We start from the raw sequence: 21,268 nt of genomic DNA on the forward strand, positions 1-21,268 counted from the left end.
TGGAAGGGTGCTGGAAAGGCAGAGTATAGAGCCCAGCCCAGACCTGCTGAGTATGTATTTGCATTTTAGCATGAAGGCTTGGGAAGCCCTGGCTTAGAGCGTACATTTTGCGGGGTTGGAGAAAAGACGAGGAAAAGCAAGGCCAGATGGAGCCCGCACAGAATGAGGTGATCTTCTGTGCTTTTTAAGGGAACATTTTTCTGGTAGCTGTGTGAAGGAGGTACAGGCACAAGGGGCCTATTTGTGACAGTGAGCAAAAGAGGCAAACGAGAGAAGCGAGCGAACTCAGTTTGGGTGGAGTGGAGAAGAGTGGGTTGGAGAAGGGATTTCTGAGGTGTGGTGGGCTGGCTTGTCCAGGGCAGGTGTGGGGGGCAAGTGAAGAGTGACCTTGGGTTTCTAAGCAAGAAGACTGTGTCACTAGCGGAGAGGGCATTTTTGAGAAAGAAGGTGATGAGCTCCATTTCAGAAATGCAGAGGAGGGCCTAGGAGGCCACTCATGAGAAGTTGTGCAGACCTGATATATGCAGGATTGGAAATGTCCAGTGATATGCTTTGGCTATGACCCCACACAAATCTCATTGAATTATAGCTCCCATAATCCTCATGTGTCATGGGAGGGACTAGATGGGAGGTAACTGAATCACAGGAGCAATTACCCGCATGCTGCTGTTCTCAGGAGAGTGAGTTCTCATGAGATCTGATGGTTTTGTAAGGGGCTTTTCCCCCTTTTGCTCTGCACTTCTCCTTGCTGCCGCCATGTAAAGGAGGTTGTCTTTGCTTCCCCTTCCACCATGGTTGTAAGTTTCCTGAGGCCTCCCCAGCCCTGTGGAACTGTGAGTCAATTAAACCTCTTTCCTTAATAATTACCCAGTCTCGGGTATGTCTTTATTAGCAGTGTGAGAATGGACTAATATACCCAGAGATGACCGGACTGGAGACACAGGCCTATGACCCCCTGACAGGACCAGCTGAGTTTACCAGAAAAGGCCTACAGGACATAAGAGCAGAGGACAAAGGGAACAGGCAGCAGAGGAAGAGCCAAGGCGGGCTGAAGGCAGGAGGGGACAGGAGCATCACAGAAGCACTGAAACAGAGAAGAATTTCTCTGACCAAATTAGCTGAGATATGAGAACCTGCCTCTGGTCTTAACAAGTGAGCAGTCCCTGGACATTGCGGCAAGAGCAGTGTTGCTCAAGTGGCAGGTGGGGAAGCCTGGTAAGTGCAGGACGGACTGCTCTAAATGCCTAAACATCCCACCTGAGGCTGTGAGTTCCCTTTCATCAAAATTGTGTCTTTCCACACACCCATGCTTGCAGCAGCATTATTCACAACAGCCAAAAGGCAAAGCAACCCAAGTGTCTACCAACAGCAGAATGGATAAACAAAGTGTACTGCAGGCATACAACAGAATAGTATTCAGTTTTAAAAGGGAGGAAATTCTTCCACATGCTACAACATGGATGAACCTTAAAGCACTATACTATGTGAAATAATCCAGTCGCAAAAGGACAAATGTTGTATAATTCCACTTAAGTAAAGCACTTATAGTAGTTGAATTCATAGAGATAAAAAGTAGAATGGCGGCTCCCAGGAGCTGCGGGAGGGAGTTACTGAATGCGTATCGAATTTCGGATTAGTGAGATGAAAAGGGTTCTGTGGATGGATGGTGGTGATGACTGCACAACAATGTGAATGTACTTAATATCAATGAATTGTGCACTTAAATATCATTAACATGTAAATCTTATGTGTATTTCACTATGATTAAAAAATTAAACATCACTCCTTTTTTATAGGTATAGAAAACCTGAACTCTTTCAGGAGTTTGAGACCAGCCTGGCCAACATGGTGAAACCCCATCTCCACAAAAAATACAAAAATTAGCTGAGCACTGTGGCGCACGCCTGTAATTTCAGCTACTTGGGAGGCTGAGGCAGGAGAATTGCCTGAACCCGGGAGGCAGGGATTGCAGTGAGCCAAGATTGCGCCACTGCACTCCAGCCTGGGTGAGAAGGGACTCTTGTCTGAAAAAAAAGAAAAGAAAGAAAAAAAAGAAAGAAAACCTGAACTCTTGGAAGTGAATGGTATTTCTCATCAACAGAAGTGAAAGTAAATGTTTTTCAGTTACTGCGAACTGTTCCTCCAGGAGACTTGTTGGTGAGAGGGAAGGGAGAAATCAGGTGGGGCCAGCTCCACTTTCAGGTGGTAGGAAGTTAGTGGAGAGGTAAGCCTGAGCCAGAGACATTTACTTTTCTAGACTGGAGGAAAGTCAGCAAGAGAGGGGCCAGAAAGTGAAGGGATAAAGTAAAGGAGGCTTGCACAGATGGCCTCGAGCATCACAGGGCAACAGGTGGAGGTGGTGGGGCCACCTGGAGAGGTTAGGACAGCAGCCAGGAGACTTGGAGAGGGGAGAAAGTCAGGTGGAAAGAGGATGGTGCAGACTGAGAGCAGGGAGGGCCCAGCTGGCCGCAAAGCACAGAGGACATTATCTGAAACTGACAGGAAACCCCGGGCAGCAGACCTCAAAGGGCAGTCCCGGCAGCTAAACTAGTGGCATCATCAGAGAGCTTGTTAGAAATGTAAACCTGCCGGCCTCGCCAGAGGCTCTGATTCAGACCAAGAGAATCACATACTCTGAGGGTGGGGCCCAACGGCCTCTCTTAACCAGCTTTCCTGGTGATGTGCTATAGTTTGAGAAACACCACTACAGGATGTGGAAATTCAGTAGAAGGTATACATCATCTTTTTCACATAAAAACAAAAAGAAAAAAAAAGACAGCCTAGCAACTCCTACAAAGAGAAATTCAGCAAGAAATGCCTAACTGCTTCAACGCCAATACAACACATTTCTATAGTTAGAGAAATGCCAAAGGGTATTAACCAAATAAAAATACATGGCCTTTCTGAGAAACTTCCTTGGATGAGATGTAGAAAACACACCCAAGATCTAGGGGCTGGAAATTCTGAGACACGGGTACCAGCTCCTGCTCTGCCATCGACTGTGTGCCCTTGAGTATGTTAATCCCTTGCAGAGCCTCGATTTTCTCCATCCACAAAAGAGGGAGCTGGAAAAGGCTTTTCTAAGGTCCCTTCCAGTTCTGACACTGTGTGACATGTGCTGTCATATAAAAAGTGACCCCAAACTAAATGCTTTTAAGCAGCTATGTGGGGTAGGAAGTACTTTTTTTTTTTTTTTTTTTTTCCAAGACAAAGTCTTGGTCTTTCGCCCAGGCTGGAGTAAAGCGGTGCAATCTTAGCTCACAAAAACCTTTGTGCCGCCCTCCCCAGCCCACCACGGGTTCAAGCCATTCTCCTGCCTCAGCCTCCCAAGTAGCTGGGATTGCAGGTGCCCACCAACACTCCTGTGTAATTTTTTTGTATTTTCAGTAGAGACAGGGTCTAACCAAGTTGGCCATGCTGGTCTTGGACTCACCAAGTTGGCCAGCTGGTCTTGAACTTCTGACCTCAGGCGATCCACCCGCCTCTGCCTCCCAAAGTGCTAGGATTACAGGCATGAGCCACCATGCCCAGGCGGAAGTACTTTTTTTTTTTTTTTTTGAGACAAAGTCTCGCTCCGTTGCCAGGTTGGAGTGCAGTGGCGTGATCTCAACTCACTGCAACCTCCACCTCCCAAGTTCAATCAATTCTCCTGTCTCAGCCTCCCGAGTAGCTGGGACTACAGGCACATGCTACCATGCCCCACTAATTTTTGTATTTTTAGTAGAGACGGGGTTTCACCATATTGGTCAGGCTGGTCTCCAGCTCCTGACCTCAGGTGATCCACCTGCCTAGGCCTCCCAAAGTGCTGGGATTACAGGCGTGAGCCACAAAGCAGTAAAATCTAATAACACAGTTAAACCAGAAAGTCTTTCCAACATTCAAACAGTACTAGTATCTTGCATTCTAAGAACTGGAACATTCCTTTACTAACTGGCTTTTCCATTAAAGCTGCTGATGCCTAGAGTAATAAAAACATGACTGTACTGGACAGTGTTCTTAAAGTTCACATGACTGGGATGCTTCCCAGAAAATAGCTCCATTATCATCACATTCTCATCCTATAATACTCTGCAATCCAAGAAGGCAAGGTTTGTATTTTCTTCTAGGCAGAAAGTGAGTTGAAGAACCAGACTGTACGGATCCCAGGGCCTGACCTCTTGACCGGAGTGTCTGGTCACCTGATATTACAAATCTAGGCTTCCTGATAAATCGCCCTGTAGTGACCTTGTTACTGGGATCCCTAGATGCTGGCTTCCTGCCCAGCTTCTCTGCATCCAAGTCCCTGTCTGCACCTACTGTTCATCCAATGCCCATCCTCTTGTGCCTGGGTCCCCTATGCCACCTGCTTCCCTGCCTTTGCCAAAGGTCAGAGAAACAGTCATGATCTAGAACTAGGGCTGGAACAGGGATGTGGGCGTTGGTGCAGGAAGAAGAGGTGGAAGTGCGAGCACTAGAGGAAAGAAGATAAGGCCTAGGGTGACTCCCGCCTCCTGCCCTTCCTTGCTTACACACCCTGGCTCTCACATTCTATTAGAAACTGGTCAGTGGGAAGCATAGCTGGCTTGTTCGCCTCTCTGTGCATCTACCATAAACCCTGTCCCTGCCCCCCCATCCAGCCTGGGTATGTGAGTGAGGTCCCAGACTCTGCCAGTCCCTGTGGCAGGAAAGTACTATGGTGAGGTGAGGGCTGACAAAAGGCCAGTGTGGCAGGCACAAAGCTGGGAAGCGGAACCCCACTGGAGGTGGGAACACAGAGGTGTGGGAACCAAAGCCACAAACATCAGGCCTGCAGGCCACACAGAGATTAATGTTGTCTTTATCCACGCAGAAGATTCCTAGTGCTGGAGGGTTTTCCATGCTGGTTTACCCTGCACTGATCTCAAACTCCAAGTCACTCTTTAATAGGGTGACCACCCGTCCTGATTTACCTAGGGCAGTCCCAGCTGAGGCCTGTCAGTCAGGTACAATTATTAATAACACCCCTTTTATTCTCAAATTGTTCTGGTCTGAATGATAAATTATAGTTACACTATTCTTGGGGTTCTAGGCCTGTGAAGTCAGAGCTGCAATTAGAGAAGGCTCCTCAGAATTAGCAGCGATTCCCAACCTGGTAAGTCTCACCCCTCATCAAACATTCCATTTGCCTCTGCAATATCCCTGCCAAACCATCATCTGGCTTCTGTTTGTATACCTGAAAAGACAGCAGGCTCACTATCTTCTCAGGAAGCCTTTTTTTTGAGGGGAAAGCTTTGTTATAAAAATAGCAGGATTCAAACCTGTATACAGTATGACTGCAACTAAACATCCAGGCCGGGTGGGGAGGCTCACGCCTGTAATCCCAGCACTTTGGAAGGCCGAGGCAGGTGGATCACTTGAGGTCAGGAGTGCCAGATCAACCTGGCCAACATGGCAAAACCCCATCTCTACTAAATATACAAAAAATTAGCCAGGCGTGGTGGCCACGCCTGTAATCTCAGTTACTCAGGAGGCTGTGGCAGGTGACTCACTTGAACCCAGGAGGCAGAGGTTGGAGTGAGCCAAGATTGTGCCACTGCACTCTGTGGGTGACAGAGTGAGACACCATCTCAAAAACGAAAACAAAACACATCCCTCAGCAGGGAAAGGTGTGGGGGTGGAGGAAAGCAGAAACCTGCTGACTTTCCCCTTGCACCTCCTTCTATCTCTCCTTCTCCTCATTCAACAAATATTTACTGAGTGCATTTGATGGTCCAGGCACTGTGCTTGACACTGGGGACAAAAGGGTGAGTTAAAACAGACTCAAAGTGAGGGGCATTCTACAAAATAATTGGCTTGTACTTTCCAAAAACGTCAAGGTCCCAAGGGACAAAGAACAGTTGGGGGACTGTCCTAGTTTAAAGGAAACTAAAGAGACACGACAACTGTATGCAACCCATGATAAGAGATTTTTTTTTTTTTTTTTTTTTTTTTTGCTATAAACAAGGACATCACTAAGACAACTGGCAAAACTTAATGTCTAGGCTCGGCACGGTGGCTCATGCCTGTAATCCCGGCACTTTGGAGCGCTGAGACAGGCGGATTACTTAGGAGTTCGAGACCAGCCTGGCCAACATGGTGAAACCCTATAGCCACAAAAAGATACAAACATTAGCCAGGTGTGGTGGCGCACGCCTGTAATCCCACCTACTTGGGAGGCTGAGGCAGGAAAGTTGCTTGAACCCAGGAGGTAGAGATTGCAGTGAACCGAGATCACGCCACTGCACTCCTGCCTGGGTGGCAGAGTGAAGGAGACTCTCTCTCAAAAAAAAAAAGTATATAAAACTTAAGGTTTATAGATTAGGTAAATGGTGTTGTAGCAATATCAATTTATTGATTCTAAAATTAGTATTGTAGTTATGGAAGAGAATATCACTGCTTTTAGGAAATATATGTAGGGGTAAAGGAGGCATTGATAAATAACGCTCAAATGTTTCAGGAGAGATATACACAGAGACGGATAAAATAAAAAGGATAAAATGGTAATGCTGGGGGATCTGGGTGAAGAGTTTATGGGACTTCTTTGATTTATTCTTGTAACTTTCCTATGGGTCTGAATCGGATCAAACGTTAAAAGAAAAAAAAATAATAAAGCTTAGAAAAAGTTAAAAAAGAAAGAAAAGGAGACCCTGGCTTCACACAGCTTACATTGTAGCTGGGAGACGGGTACCAATACAAATAATTACACTAATTAAACTGCGAAATTGTCACTAGGAAATGTGCTATAATGAAGAGAGTTCTGGTGGCACGAACATTTATAGCAACAGTTTAACTCAAGTCAGGAAGGTGAGCGAAGGCATCTGCAATCACGGAGCTGAGACCTACAGGAGAAAGTAACCAATGGGGAGGGGGAGAGGGTTCCAGGCTCTTGCAGGCCCTGCAGCAGGAAGGAGCACAGTGAGGTGAGGCTGGAAAGAGCATGAACACAGGGCCTGCGGGAGATGCTGAGAGATCAGCTTTGTCTTCATTTTGAGAGCAACAGCAGTGTATGGAAGACTCCCTCGTCTGTGGAGTAGAGAGCCCATGGAAGTAGGGGAGGGCAGTGCTGAGAGTGGGCCAGCTGCTTTCATGAGAAGCCTCATACATGACTTTTCTTGTGCTCCCTGACACTTTTATTTTCTACAAGAACCATGTATGCGTTTGACAACCAGACCAGGGGAGGGGCTGTGGGTGGGGAGCCAGTGGCGAAGACTGAACTTGGGCAGCTAAACTCCCCTCCCCAGGCCCAAGAGTGGCTGATGGAGCTGGCTGCTGCCTCCTCACCAAGAACCTCTGGGCTAGGCCTTCAGCTGATGTGGCTGAGAGAGGTAACATGCATGGGCCAGGTTTCCAACCCCGCTCCTACGCCAGGGGCCTCTCATCAGCACAGCGTTCAGGCAGCCATGGCCCTGCCCAGTCTTGCTCCCTCTTGGAACATCCCTTCAGTCCTGAGAACCAGGACCTGTGGTCCTGACTTGGGAGGGACCCTCACTCACCCACAGCGACTCTCAGCACTGAACACAGATCTAAGCACTTGTCTGGAGGGTCAGGGGTCTGACCACAAAATGAGGGACCCCTTATCTATACTAAGTTTTGCCTTAGTTGGTTTTCCATCATTAGCTCATTTACAACAGTCAATTTAAAGGGAATAGGTGCTATTGTGATTCTCAGTTCATGGGGTGGAAGTTGATGATACAATTTGGGTCATTCTGGTCATGCCCAAGTAAATCGAGAGGCCAGGGGCAAAATACTTAGGGCACACCGCTCCAAAAATATTAATTATCTGCAAGCCTGGCTGCTAAAACTGCCTGGTAGAACCTAAAACCAGTTTTATTTAATAACTACTGAAACAGCTTGCTGCAACTCTAAGACTAGTTTTATCTACCACCTTTATGTAACAATCAGTTTCCCAGCTCCCTAAGAGCTTCTCCAGTGCCAATGGACTTTCTCTCAAAACAATTCGTAACATTTCTCATTCTAACGAAACTCCCAACCTTCTCTTTGTTTTCTAGGCAAACCAAAGACCACCTGGTCCGTATATGTATCCCAAATTATAATTCTTACTTCGCAAGTAAAATGCTTTACATTTAGAGAAATATCTGTTTTTATATTTTATTTGACTTCAACAAATGATTTGTCTAGGCACAGACTTGGGTTCAAATGCAGGCTGCAGCCAGGCACAGTGGTTCATGCCTGTAATCCCAGCTCTGAGAGGCCGAGGCAAGAGGACCACTTGAGCCCAGGAGTTCAAGATTAGCCTGGCAACATGGTGAGACCCTGTCTCTATATTTAAAAAGCAAAGCAAAACAAAACAAAACAAAACCCAAAAAGACAAATCTCAGCTGCACTGCTTACAAACACCGTGCCCTTTGGTAGTTATTTCATCTCTGAGCCTCAGTTTTTCACCCCATCTGTAAAATGGGGCTGGAAGGAATCAGTAAGCTTTTGAGGCTAAAAAGCAGCATTTGTTCCCTACTGGGGCTCAGTATAGAAAATTCACTTCACTCTACACTGCTTAAACATTTACTAAAAGCTTGTGTATCCTAATAGCAAATCATGGGACCTGAATTTTCCAGGACGATCCCAATTTCAAATCCTCTGTCCTAACTTTCCACATAAACCATCAAAATGTTTCAGAAATTCCACTCTCTCAGTATCCAAACACTTCTCAGGCCTCCTCCTGCACAAAGCAGCGGCACACACATTCTTTTTTCACACTACAGATCCTAATCTTTGGTTCAGAAAATGTAGTCAGCAGAGTCCTGCCGGCCCCGTAAAGGAAATGGGGTCAGGGAGAAAAATCCGTGGCAGTCAGTGCTCCATTGCAACTCAGACTGTAAAGGCAGTTTTATCTATCATCGATATAAAGGCAGCCAGGGGGGGCCATGCCACAATCAGAGCATCACCCACAGAGGGACATACACTGGGCAGAGGAGTTCAGCCCCCACCTACTTGTACCCGGGAGGCAGCCTGGCCACAGGGTTGCTGTGAAGATTAAATGAGTTAAGTTAATATTTGGAGAGCCCTCACTACAGTGTGTGGCAGCCAGCAAGTACCAGATTAGTGCTGATAACTAAAACCAGAGGCATCCCCGCAGAAGTTACTCCTGTCTCAAAGACAACACAGAGGCATCGCTTCCATCCGGGTGAAAAGAAGGAGAATCGGCACTTAGCCCTGAACTGGGCGAGGCCTGGCCCATGTAGAGGATGAGGCAGACCCTAACCACAGCAGACGGGTTCTGCATTAGTGAACCCCAAGAGGCTGGACTTGCTGGGTGCGGTAGCTCATGCCTGTAATCTCAGCACTTTCGGAGGCTGAAGCAGGAGAACTGTTTGAGCCCAGGAGTTCAAGATGAGCTTGGGCAACACAGACTGTCTCCACAAAAAAAACAAAAAATGTGCTGGGCATGGAGCACATGCCTGTAGTCCCAGGTGTGAGGTATGAGGAGGACTGCTTGAGCCCTGATCAGGCCACTGTACTCCAACCTGAATGACAGAGTGAGACCTTGTCTAAAAAAACAAAACAGACCAGACTGGACTTGAAGAGGCCCCATGCCTACAATACACAAAGTCTCTTCATACCTTTGTCCCTGCTGTTTTGCCTGCCCCGAATGCCATCTTGTTCCTAACTTCAAGGCTCAATTCCAATTATGCCTTGAAGTTAGAACTAACTTCTCCCCATGGTTAGAACTACTCCCCACAGTGTTTCCTGATACCCATCAGAACGAATGGCTGAATCCTCTGGTGTCTCTTGCATCTAGCTTATCCTTTTAAAGCATTTACAGGACCATGGACAGATGGATGGAGATGCATATATACACACACAAATGTCACTGTCTTCCCAAATCCACCATGAATCCTTCCAAGGCAGGGGTTCGGCGTTCACCTCTGCAGCCCTATGGCCTAATAATATGGTAGAGACTCAATAAATGCCTGAATTTGCTGTTAAATCTGTGCTGATACCTGGTCTTGGAATAACAAGTAAACCTGGGGGCAGCAGGAGGCTTCAGGTGCACACACAATCAGAAGCTCGGTAGATGCAAGATTTCTGGGTCTTAGAACCCACTACCAAATCGGTTTTCAGCCTGGAGCCTACCAGGCAATTCCCAGGTCCTTCTCAGCCAGAAGAAAGAAGACACCTATCAGATCAGAGTCTGAAGTGACCTGGACCCAGCCAAGAGCAGTGTGGACACTGACCTGGTCTCCCGTCTCTGTTAGGGTTGGTATGAAGAGCTGCTGCTTGGGTAGGCTACCTTGCCTCTACCAGCCCTTCCAGGGCAGGGTATGTGCTGGGTGTCTTCAGCATTTCAGCTTCTACAACAGATCTTGGGAACAGATAAAGAAGAGCTGTCCCTGACTTCCAGGACGACAATGCTGAAAGGAAGGTGAGCTCTCCTGGGGAAAGATGTAGGGACCACAAATTGCTGGCCTCCTCTCAACTACCACAAACTCTGAGAGCTGGGGAAAGGCAGGGTACCATGTCTTCTCTCTCCCTCTCTCCCTCCCATCCCCAAAGCTCAGCCCTTCTGGTAGGTAATGCCTGCCCTAGAAAATGTTGTCTTTTGTGTGCCTGGACCTGTAGTTCAGGTCAAAATTGGTCCCTTTTGCCCCCCGTCTCACTCTACCTTTGCTAGCTCAGTTTTCTTAACTGTAAGTGGGGGAGCGGGTTGGGGTTTGGCAGCAACAAACCCCAATGTGTGTGAAACCATCCAGTTCACAGCCAATAAGGCATTGGTCTCAATTCCCTGAAGCCAATTACCACCTCGGAACCCCAACTTCTTCCAGGGATAAGATTTGTCTCTGACCTTGCCTCCCTAACCAGGTCTCTGAGACTTGAATGAGAATGCTAGAAACTCCCAGAGTATCTTCTGTATGATAAAAGATGAATTGAGAGCTCAGAGACATGACTGGTGACATGGTGTGGGATCGTGAATCTGCCTCCATAGTAACTTGGGCTTTTTCTCTTGCCCAAAGCTGTCTGAGGGCCCACCACCTGTCTGGCCTGACCAGGGCCTGCCCTTTCCTGCAGGGAAGTGGATGCAGGCACCCAGGAATCTCTGGGCTCCATGGGCCTACCCCACATCCCCACTCAGCACTGCATTTGCCATACAGAAGCTCAATAAATGCCTCAGCTACTCTGAGATGCCTTCAGTAACTTGACCTTTTATATTCCCCAGCTAATGTGTAATTTGCATATATGAGTCCTTTTTAGGAGATGGCAAATCACCAGCGACAATGCAGGATCAATACAGAGTATTAGGCATGTTCTATTCTAATTCTCTGCAAATTGGTATTCCATTAACTGCATGTGGGATTTATGGGAGCTCGCTATAAACTAGAATATTTAACTAGAACGGCCTTCTCTGTCAGATAATAGCTTACTCTTGTTAATTTTCAACTAGTCAATCTCAAAAAAGTTTCCAGCTTCCAATATATTTCACATCTTGATTTAATCAGCCAGAAAGCCATTTCATCAAAGTCTCCATACAAGCAAGGGCAGGCAGCTTGATGCAGATGAAAAAGACCTGCTCTTGGAACCAGGAGACTTGGGTTATATCCCAGCTCTACCACATACTGTATAATTGGCTGCTGAGAGCCTCAATGTCCTCATCTGTAAAATGGGAGTGACACCAGCCTCACAAGGGAGTTGTAAAGATTAAATGAGCTAATACAGGTGAATGTACTCTAAGTTCTATAAGGCTATGCAAAGCTTATTATAAAAGCACAAGCTGAAATTCTCAAACAACTCAGGCTAATGGCAGAAAGCAAGAATTAAATTGGTCGTTCTAAAGAGGTGCGGGGGTGGCATTTTGCTCCCTAGGGGACATCTGACAATCCTGGAGGCATTTTTGGTTGGCACAACTGGGGGACAGGAATTGCTACTGGAATCTACAGACCAGGGATGCTTCTAAACCCCACAATGCCCAAGACACAAATAATTATCAAACCCCAAATGTCAGTAGTGCAAGGCTGAGAAATCCTGATCTAAATAATCACTTAAAGTTGGATTTGGGAGCTTTTTATAACAGAAATTTTCCTAAGCAGGCTTTACTTTCTCCCATCATCTGCTTAAACATTTGCAAGATGGATCATCTTGCAAAACAGCTCTTTTGTAAGTGGAGCCAAACTGCCAACTTCTGGAGTTTCTGAATGTATAAAACTGCTTTTAAAGAAGATGCTCTCCGATTACAATTTGGCTAAATTGTTTTTCCGAGGCCCTGATTTCGGCAGAAGTTCTCCTGGGCACAGAGACAGGGTCTGTCACTCCACCACTGGCCCCTGAAGATGGTTTCCTAATTCTAATTTCCTGCTGAAATGAGAGCCACTGGGGTCTCTAAACGAATTAAATTCACATCACGCCAACTGCTTGCTAGCTTTGTGCCAGGCACAGTGCCAAACACCTCCACATAATTTATCCCACTTAACCCACCCAACAACCCAGCGAGGTGGGCATTATTACCAGCTGTTTGCAAGGGAGAAAACAGGACCAGAGAGGTTAAACAACTTGCCCAAGGTCACCAGCTGGCCAAGGGGGCGCCCAACTTGAACAGAGGTCTCCAGTTTCCAAGTCACAAGCTCCACCAGCTCGGAAAACCCAGGTGTCAAGATCTCTCAACTTCCCATGAATTTTTAAGACAACCGCAACTTTAAGTAAGTTTAGGTACCTGAAAATGGGAATTTCCGGGGGGCTGGGCACTCTCACAAACACTCCCCCTCTGCAGCTGCCTCACCGCAGGTACCTGATAAATCATTCCATATCGGCCGCGGAACGGGGAGGGTTTATTGGCGCTGGAGTTTCGTGCCAGGCCCAGGAAATGCCATCTTTGAAAGCCGAGAGGCGGATTCGCCCTGGGAACCGAGAGCTGGCCGCCGCATTTGGCTGGCTCCCTGCCGGCTGTGCGCCCCCTCGGCGCCCCGAGCCGGGGTCGCGGCGGCGCGGGGTCCTTCGGCGGCGCCAGCAGCACGGGCTCCGCGGGTTGCGCCCGCCCCTGCCCGGCCGGAGCGCACGCCCACGCTCCGGCGCCGCGTCCCGGCCGCCCGCCCGCCCCGGCCGAGCCCCACCCGGCGCCCCGCCCGCGCCCTCCCGCCGGGTCCCAGCCAGGTGAGCGCGGCGGGACGCCCCCTCCCTGCCCCGACGTGGTGAGGGGATCCTGGGGCTGCGGCACCCGCCAGCCCGCCCACGCGTCCGCCGCGCGCCCCAGGGACGGGTGGGGGCAGGGTGGCGCCGAGCGCGACCCCGGCTCTCGGCCGCCCCGCGCCCTGCCCCTGGCCCGCTGTGGTCGCACCGGCTCGTACCTGCAGCATCCAGGGGCGCGGGGCGCCCAGGTAGGTCGCGCGTGCGGGCGGCGCGGAAGCTCGCTCGCGGCGCGACCTGGCCGCCGTCTGAGCATGCCCAGTGCCGCCCGCGGGCGGTTCCCGCCGGCCCGGCTGGCCGCGACGGGCCCGCGCGCCGGGCTGGGGGCGGGCGCCCGGGCCGGCCTGCGGTGCTCTCCCGCCCCCGCCTCGCCCTGGGGCGCCCCGACGCTTCTCCTAGGGCCACCGGGGCTCTCCGCCGAGCTGCGGGAAGGCCCTGAGTTCTCTCTCGCATGCATGCAGCCGTTCGTTCCACAACATGACTGGGCACCTACTGTGTGCCTGGCCCTCAGTGATTTCATGCCTAGGAAAGGCAAGCAGTTGGCGCCCAAAGAAACTTTGAAACGAGGAGTCTTGCGCGACGGATGCGCGGTTGAGCTGAGGTCCTACTGAGTCCCAGTCCAGTTCTCGTCCCGTGGCACTAGTAAGCTTCCCTGATTAAACCGTCCCAAGGCTCATGGGGCCCCTACCTGATCTGTGCTCCTGCTTCTCACTTCCTTTTCATCTCACACCTGCCTGCCTGCGGTTCCTAGAGCATCTTTCTGTCCGTCATACATTCGAACTTCACCAGCCTTAGGACATTGGCGCGCGCCTTTTCCTCAGTGGGACGTCCTGGCCCATCTTTTCACATGGCCGGCGCCTTCTCATTGTACATAGGTCCCCTCCTCAGAGAGGCTTTTCCTGACCACCTTCCTTGATTAGCCCTCTGCTCCTAGCCACTCCAGGTACTTTATTTTCTTCATAGCATTTAATGATGTATCCATTATCTGCAATTATTTATTGAGCATCTATTCCAGTTCTTCTCGCGTGGTGAATAAATAGACAAAAATTCTCTTCCCCTGGTGGAGTTTGGGGGAAGAGGGGCAGGTAACAGATAAACAGCAAATTAGCAAACTATGTAGTATACTAGAAAGTGACAAGTTCTAAGAGGAAAAAGAGCGGGGTCAGGAGGCTTGAGGGTGAAGGTACGCAGTGAATTTTCAGGGAAGCGGTCGGATCTCGCCCTTGAGCCGATGGGGCGGTCTGATCTGGCAGTCAGATCGGGTGACACTGAGAAGGTGATAGTGATATTTCAGATAAGCGGGGAAGAGCATTTCTGGCCGAGGGAACAGCAAGTGCAAAGACCCCAAAGGGCTCCGGGTTGCTTAGGGAACTGCAAGGAGGGCAGAGGAGCAGATGAGGTCGGTGTCTTTGGCTTTTCCTCCGATTTGTTTAATTATGTATTTCCCTCCTGAATGTCAGCTTTGGGGCTGTGGCTCTGCCTGTCTTTACTGCAGTGACCCAGCCCCTGCAATACTGTCTGGCATACAGTAGGCGCTTAAGCATTATTTGTTGAGTACATGAACGAAGGGAGGCAGAGATGGCTGGAACCCTCCAGTCGCGCCTGGGTGCCGGGTCCTGGGGACCGGTCGTTCTAGAGATAGACGGAGGCCCCGGCAGCTCCTGGAACCTCATTTCTGTCCTTGTCCACGAGTCGCACGTCCCGGGATAGCGCCGCCGCCCGTGCGTCGCATCGTGGGGAATTCCGACGGAGCTCGGGAGTCCCCGGGGCCGGGGCACACGCGCTGCGCCCCACCCGGCCCAGCCCGGCCGGGGCTCGAGTCGCTGGCAAAACCTGGAGCCGCGGCACCCGCCCAGCACCACTAGGACGGGCGTGGTGCGCACTGGGCATGCTCGTAGCCAGGCGGGGCCGGAGCCCCGGGAAGGAGGAGCCCCCTGAGGGGGCAGGCGACGCCCCCTGCAGAGCTCCTCCCAGTGCCCCCGGGCTCGGCAGGAGGCGTTCTCAGTCCTTTACCGCTGCTTTACCCTCTTTGTGCTTCAACCATTGTGAATACCTACGCTCCCATCTGGGCCGCGAGTTGAAGTTGTATGAAATCAGGAACGTGAACGTGTTTACACCACTTTAAAGATCCTTTTCCTGAGTGCTTACCTCCATCAGCCATCATCCGCATGCCAGTTTGCCAACTGCTGAGATGAAACCTAGGTCAGCGGTAGATGTGTGAATTCTTGAAGTTGTCTTAATTTGCTGACCCCTAGACTGAAACTACCTTTTCTTTCCCCACAGCTAACAGCCATTAGCTTAAACGATGCCCTCAAATTTGAGTTAGAAACATGCGTACACCTAAAGGAAAGACCTACGTATTTTCAAAATCATGCATTTCAAATCACCATAACAGAAGCAGAAACTAAATGAAAGAATACTCCCCAAATGGAAACAAACTAAGTAGTCGACAAAAGAGGGATGACGAATTAGGTTATGGCATTTTAGTTGAAATAATAACTATTTTACAGTAAGTTAAAAAGACCATGTTGCAAAGGGAAAACTTAGGGTACAATGTTAAATGAAAAAAAGCTGGAAACAGGTCAGGTGCGATGGCTCCCGTCTGGAATCCCAGCACTTTGGGAGACCCAGGTGAGAAGGTAGCTTGAGCCCAAGAGTTCAGTACCAGTCTGGGCAACATAGCAAGACCCCATCTTTACAAAAAAAAAAAAAAAAAATTATCCAGGTGTGGTGGCATGCACCTGTGGCCTCAGCTACATGAGAGGCTGAGGCAGGAGGATCTCTTGAGGCCGGAAGGTCAAGGCTGTAGTGAGTTGTGATGGTTCCACTTGCACTTCAGCCTGTGTGACACAGCGAGGCTCTGTCTCAACAACAACAACAAATCTAAAAACACAAATAGGTTGTGTAAAGATGGCGTTGACCCATTCACCAAGACTAGAAGGAAATATGGGAAAATATAACGAGTATGATTCTTTTGCAGTAGTAAGGTTTTTTTTTAATGTTTATTAATGTCACAATGACATGTTTGCAATCATAAGCATTTAAAGGATCAAATTAAACATTCTTGTTTTGTGTAAATCTAGTTATAATAACTGCTACTATCAAGCTCAAGTGTGATCAATATTTTATATATATTCTCTCTTTAATCCTTACCATCACTACAGAGTAAGTGTTTTAGCTCAGTTTTATAGATAAGAAAACAATCTAGGGGCTGTTCACAGCTAGTAAGGGGGTAAGGATTCGAACACAAGTCAGTCTGATCTCAAAGCCAGGGTGTTAGGTTTTATGACACACTGCCTCTCTGTGTAGTAGAATATCATGTTTTGATGATAAGAGAAGCCATATGTCATCTCACTTTGTGTATTTTTTGCCTTATTTTCTGTACCCTTTGATGTGTTTATAGGCTACAGATTACCCTTAAATGTTCTAGTCTCCTGTTACTGTTTTATTCTTGGGGCCAAAATGTTAAAGTCTATCCTTGTAAGGTGTTGTACCTTGAGTGACATGAGATTATTACTACCAGTGACCGTTGATCTTATAAGCTCCCAAACCTTATGTAAATGGGGCTTTTGAATGGAAATATAATCTTCTTAGTGTATCATTGAACCCAGTCAAGTCTAGAGCAAATTAAGGTCTAATTGGGAATAGAGCTGTACTCAGTCCCAGATAGACTGGTCCAGAGAGGACCCATATAGATTACTGTCTCTGGGCAATCACCTTGGAGGCAAGATCACAACGTGATGGAACCGCCTGGTCCATGGACTCTTCAGGACTTTGCTGTGATGAAATGATGGAGAGCTGACAATCCTGATGATGTTTGCTGAGAGGAAGCCAGGACTCTAAGAGCAGCCCTCCTCCTGCAAAGCTCAAAAATATAGTCAGCTGTCTTAGTGCCAGTAGACTGTACTTGGCTCAAAAATCCAGAAACCACAAAAAATAATAACAACAAAGGAAACAAAAGAGCATGATTTTATTGGAGAGGAAGATAAACTACAAACTGACTATACATCACTGGTGATGGACCAGATTCATACAGAGGAACAAGAGGAAAAAGAGATGAACAACTATACATAATTATTAGCAGCATTCCCAGAAGCTGCCATTGGGGCCGAAAATCTGGTGCCAGGCACTGTATGTAGGCAATTGACTGAGGGAATTTATAGGAAGAGTCTCATGGAAGAATCACTGAGGATTGTCATTCATATCAAGACTCGAAGTCTGCCCTACTTGCACTGCTCTAATGATTTACAAAGCAGTGCTCTGTGCTGAGATGCTAATGCTCATCAATTATTTGTGCTGTTAATGCAAGCTCACGAAGAGCCCGAGAATCCATAAATACATGGGTAAGTGGTGCTGTTAGAACGACAGGAAAAGAGTATGATGCAAAATACACATGGTATGGTATGTGGAAATTAACTAGGTTGAACTATAAACTGCCAGGTCGAGTGCAGTGGCTCATGCCTGTAATCCCCGCACTTTGCAAGGCTTAGGTGGGAGGATTGCTTGAGCCCAGGGGTTCCAGACCAGGCTGGGCATCATAGTGAGACCCTGTCTCTACAAATAAGAACAAAATTAGCCAGATATGGTGGCACCCATCTGTGGTCCCAGCTACCTGGGAGGCTGAGGTGGGAGGATCACTTGAGCCTGAAAGGTTGAAGTTGCAGTGAACCCCAATTGTGCCACTGTACTCCAACCTGGACAACAAAGCAATACTCTATCTCAAATAAATAATTAATTAATTAATTGCCTTTTTATGGATCAAAATGTTTGAACATTGGCAACTTCCTATATTTCAACTTAATACATACACATAGAACAAAAACTAGAAAAACTACACCAAAATATTATTGGTGGTGTGTCTGAGTATTGCATTTATGTGCAGAGAGGCAAGCTACAGAAGTTATCTTTTACAAATTAGTATGATTTCAAGTCTTTGGACATTTTTTTCGTATGTCTTCATAGTTCTCTAAATTGTATGTATGTTTCTTTCGTAATATGGAAGAATGAAATAAATTTAAAAGTTAGCAAGCTAAAGAAAATGATGTAAGGAGAGCGAAAATGGCTACTCCGGAATTGCACAAAAAAAGTAAGAGGCTCCTTTCATGGAAGGTGAAGCCCAACCTGCCTACCGACAAGGAAGAGTCACCAGGTGTGTCGAATGCCAGCAAGGTGTTTATTCCTGGCCCAGGAGTGAGAGGGTGGTCAGCCAGGAGCATGCTAGAGAAGTGTTACTCAAATTCAGGACACTTTGTCCCCTGAGCCTGTGTTCTGAGGCTCCTGGAATCGATGGATCTCACTTTGAGAAAACACAAACTTTTCAGTTTAATATTTTATCTATTGAAAAATGCCTTTTCTGGCCGGGTGGAGTGGCTCACGCTTGTAGTAATCCCAGCCCTTTGGGAAGCTGAGGTGGCCAGATCACCTGAGGTCAGGAGTTTCAGAACAGCCTGGCCAACATAGTGAAACCCTGTCTCTACTAAAAAAACAAAAAAACAAAAATTAGCCAGATATGGTGACATGCACCTGTAATCTTAGCTACTCGGGAAGCAGAGGCAGAAGAATTGCTTGAACCCGGGAGGCAGGGGTTGAAGTGAGCCAAGATCGTGCCACTCACTGCACTCCAGCTTGGGTGATACAGTGAGACTCCAACTTTAAAAAAAAAAAAAAGTATTTTCTCTGCAAATTATCACTGTAAAAGAGGGGTTTTGTCTGCAAAACTGACAAATTTAGTATGAGTACAAGAGCAGTGATGCAGGGATTGTCAATTAGACATTGGAAAATTCATTAAACATTTATTATGTACCTACTATGTATCAGGCACTACTCTAAGTGTTTGGGAGACATCTGTGAACAAAACAAAAAAAGCCCTGCTCTCATGGAGCATACAGTCTAACAGAGCAAACTACAAGGAACAATAAACATGAGAAATAAGTGAATTGTAAAAAGAGCTGGGTAAGTGTAGTAGGGAGAGGGATGGGGGGCAGAGAGTTGTAATCTTAAATAGGATTGAGAAATGTAATCACTTAAGCAAACACTTAAGCAAAGACCTGAAGGACATGAGGGTGTTGTTATTCTTGCCAGTATCTGGGGGGAGAATCTTCTAGTCGGAGAGAATAGGCTGGGCAGTACCAAGGCCCTTGAGGAAGCCTCCCTAGATTAAAGAAGCTGGTGGGCAAGGGAGAAAGCTGCAGGAGATGGAGTCAGAGAGGTATCAGGCACCAGAATCTGAGGGCCCTCCCTTCATCTGCCAGGCCCAGGAAGGACTCGGCCTTTCAGTCTCAGCTGGACAGGAAACCAAGTCAACCTCATGGTTGCCAAATGTGCTTGTCAACTCATCAAGAGGTAAATTCTTTCCCTTGGAGGTCAGTTGATGCTAATTTGGTGGTAAACACAGATTCAAATAAGGGAACCAAAATTATGTAGCAGCCCTCTGCTATCAGGGGTCAGCCAGACGTCCAGATTATACATATATTTTTAATATTATCATAGAGCTGGAAAGATAATATTAAACGATAAACTCAGATGATTCCCAGACTGTCAAGAACACTTGTGGGAGCCCTCAAGGATGGAAGGAGTTTGAAAAACACTCATTGGGTGCACACACTATAAAACTGAGAGAAGACCAGACGGTGATATACCCATGGACCACCATATGGATTTGCTGCCATATGGGAAAACAAATGTAAGTGTAGGGACTTTAAGATCCTGCTCTGGAAAATCAGAGCATTGAGGATGCTTCCATCAACAGAAACTGAGACGATGAGACATGCAGAGAATGGAGTTGGTGTCCTGAACTGCAACTGACCATATTTAAACAATGGCCTTCCCTGAAACGGGTAGTGTCATCTTATAAAACCCACAGAAAATGGATTTGTCAGGAGTCTCTCAACAACAACTTCAAAGTTCATATACTGAAAACAAAGAGAAAAACACCCAGGTAATATAGAATAGCCGTACACTGGTCATGACTTTGAAAAACCAGCAACGATGAAGGAAATAATCAGTAATCCCTAATAGAGGATTCTAGGGATGAGAGTCAGTAAGAATAGTGAAGGCCGTGTTTCTAGAACTGTGATCCAGGAGCCATGTATATCACGATCGCCATGTCACCATGGGGGAAGAAGTACAAGTGGAAAACCAGACTCCTGGGCTGAGCCAAGACCTTCTGAATCTCTGGGTGTGGCACCCAAGAACCTGCATTTTATAATTTACTATATATATATACATATATATATTTTTTTATATAGAGTCTTGCTCTGCCACCTAGGCTGGAGCGCAGTAATGTGACCATGGCTCACTGTAGCTTCCACCTCCTAGGCTCAAGTGATCTTCCCACCTCAACCTCTGGAGTAGCTGGGACTAGAGGCACATTTTTTTGTTTGTTTCTTTGTTTAGATGAGGTATTGCTATTTTGCCCAGGCTGGTCTCGAACTCCTGGGCTCAAACAGTCCTACAGCCTTGATCTCCCAAAGTATTGGGATTACAGGTGTGAGTCACTGCACCCGGCCTGTAAGAATCTTGTATACACCAAAGTTTTATTAACTTCTGTCCTAACCTCCAATATATGTACACCAAGAACATAGTCTGAGTAATAAACGAAAGGGTGGGAAATTTTACTAATGGTCTTCTAGGTATCACTGCTGCTTGGATGGATGGAACTGAGGATCAGAACATCAGCTTCTTAAAGGAGGTGCACATAGAAAGGGGTAGAAGGAAAGGGGAGAAGAGATGGAGAAAGGGCATATCCTACCCACAAATAGGGACCTTCAGCTCTCAGGCTTTCTGACCTTGACCTTGGGTCTCTGATGTTATCCACCATGCTCTCCTGAGACCAGAAGCAAGCTAACCATGTGACTGGAAAGGCAGGGGTAACAGGGGTAGTAGTGGTGATGGTGATGTTTGCTAAGAGCAATGGACCTTAAAATAAACACATCGAAGTATGTAGGATACACACAAAACTGAAACTGGAAAGGTCATTACCTCCCAAAGAGGAACTGTGTGAGTGGGGTAGGGGAAGGATGAGATGAAAGTTTACTTTTTGCCATAAACCTTTTTGTACCTTCTGAATTTTCTTCCTTTCCCCCCTCTCCTCTCCTCCCATCCCCTCCCCTCTGTTCTCCTCCCCTCCCCTCCCCTCCCC

General features: G+C 47.5%; 1 protein-coding gene across 7 annotated transcripts in view; it reads right to left on the bottom strand.

Annotated features, from left to right (window-relative positions):
- PTPN3 (protein tyrosine phosphatase non-receptor type 3) overlaps positions 1–21,268 on the bottom strand; it is a 163,823-nt gene that overhangs the window by 111,866 nt on the left and 30,689 nt on the right. For 2 of the 7 annotated variants that reach the window (XM_032240312.1, XM_032240309.1), the window contains exon 1: positions 13,290–13,386. The exons of 2 other annotated variants lie outside the window; for them this stretch is intronic. The gene's annotated coding sequence lies outside the window, so the exon portion shown is untranslated. Of the gene's footprint in view, positions 1–12,733; positions 12,901–13,289; positions 13,387–21,268 lie in introns of those variants that run through there. 3 more of the 7 variants (XM_032240313.1, XM_032240310.1, XM_032240314.1) reach the window with 3 other exon arrangements.

The sequence above is a fragment of the Sapajus apella genome, unplaced genomic scaffold (genome assembly GCF_009761245.1).
Source record: "Sapajus apella isolate SASKATOON/1434 unplaced genomic scaffold, GSC_monkey_1.0 scaffold46, whole genome shotgun sequence".
NCBI classification, from domain to species: domain Eukaryota; kingdom Metazoa; phylum Chordata; class Mammalia; order Primates; family Cebidae; genus Sapajus; species Sapajus apella.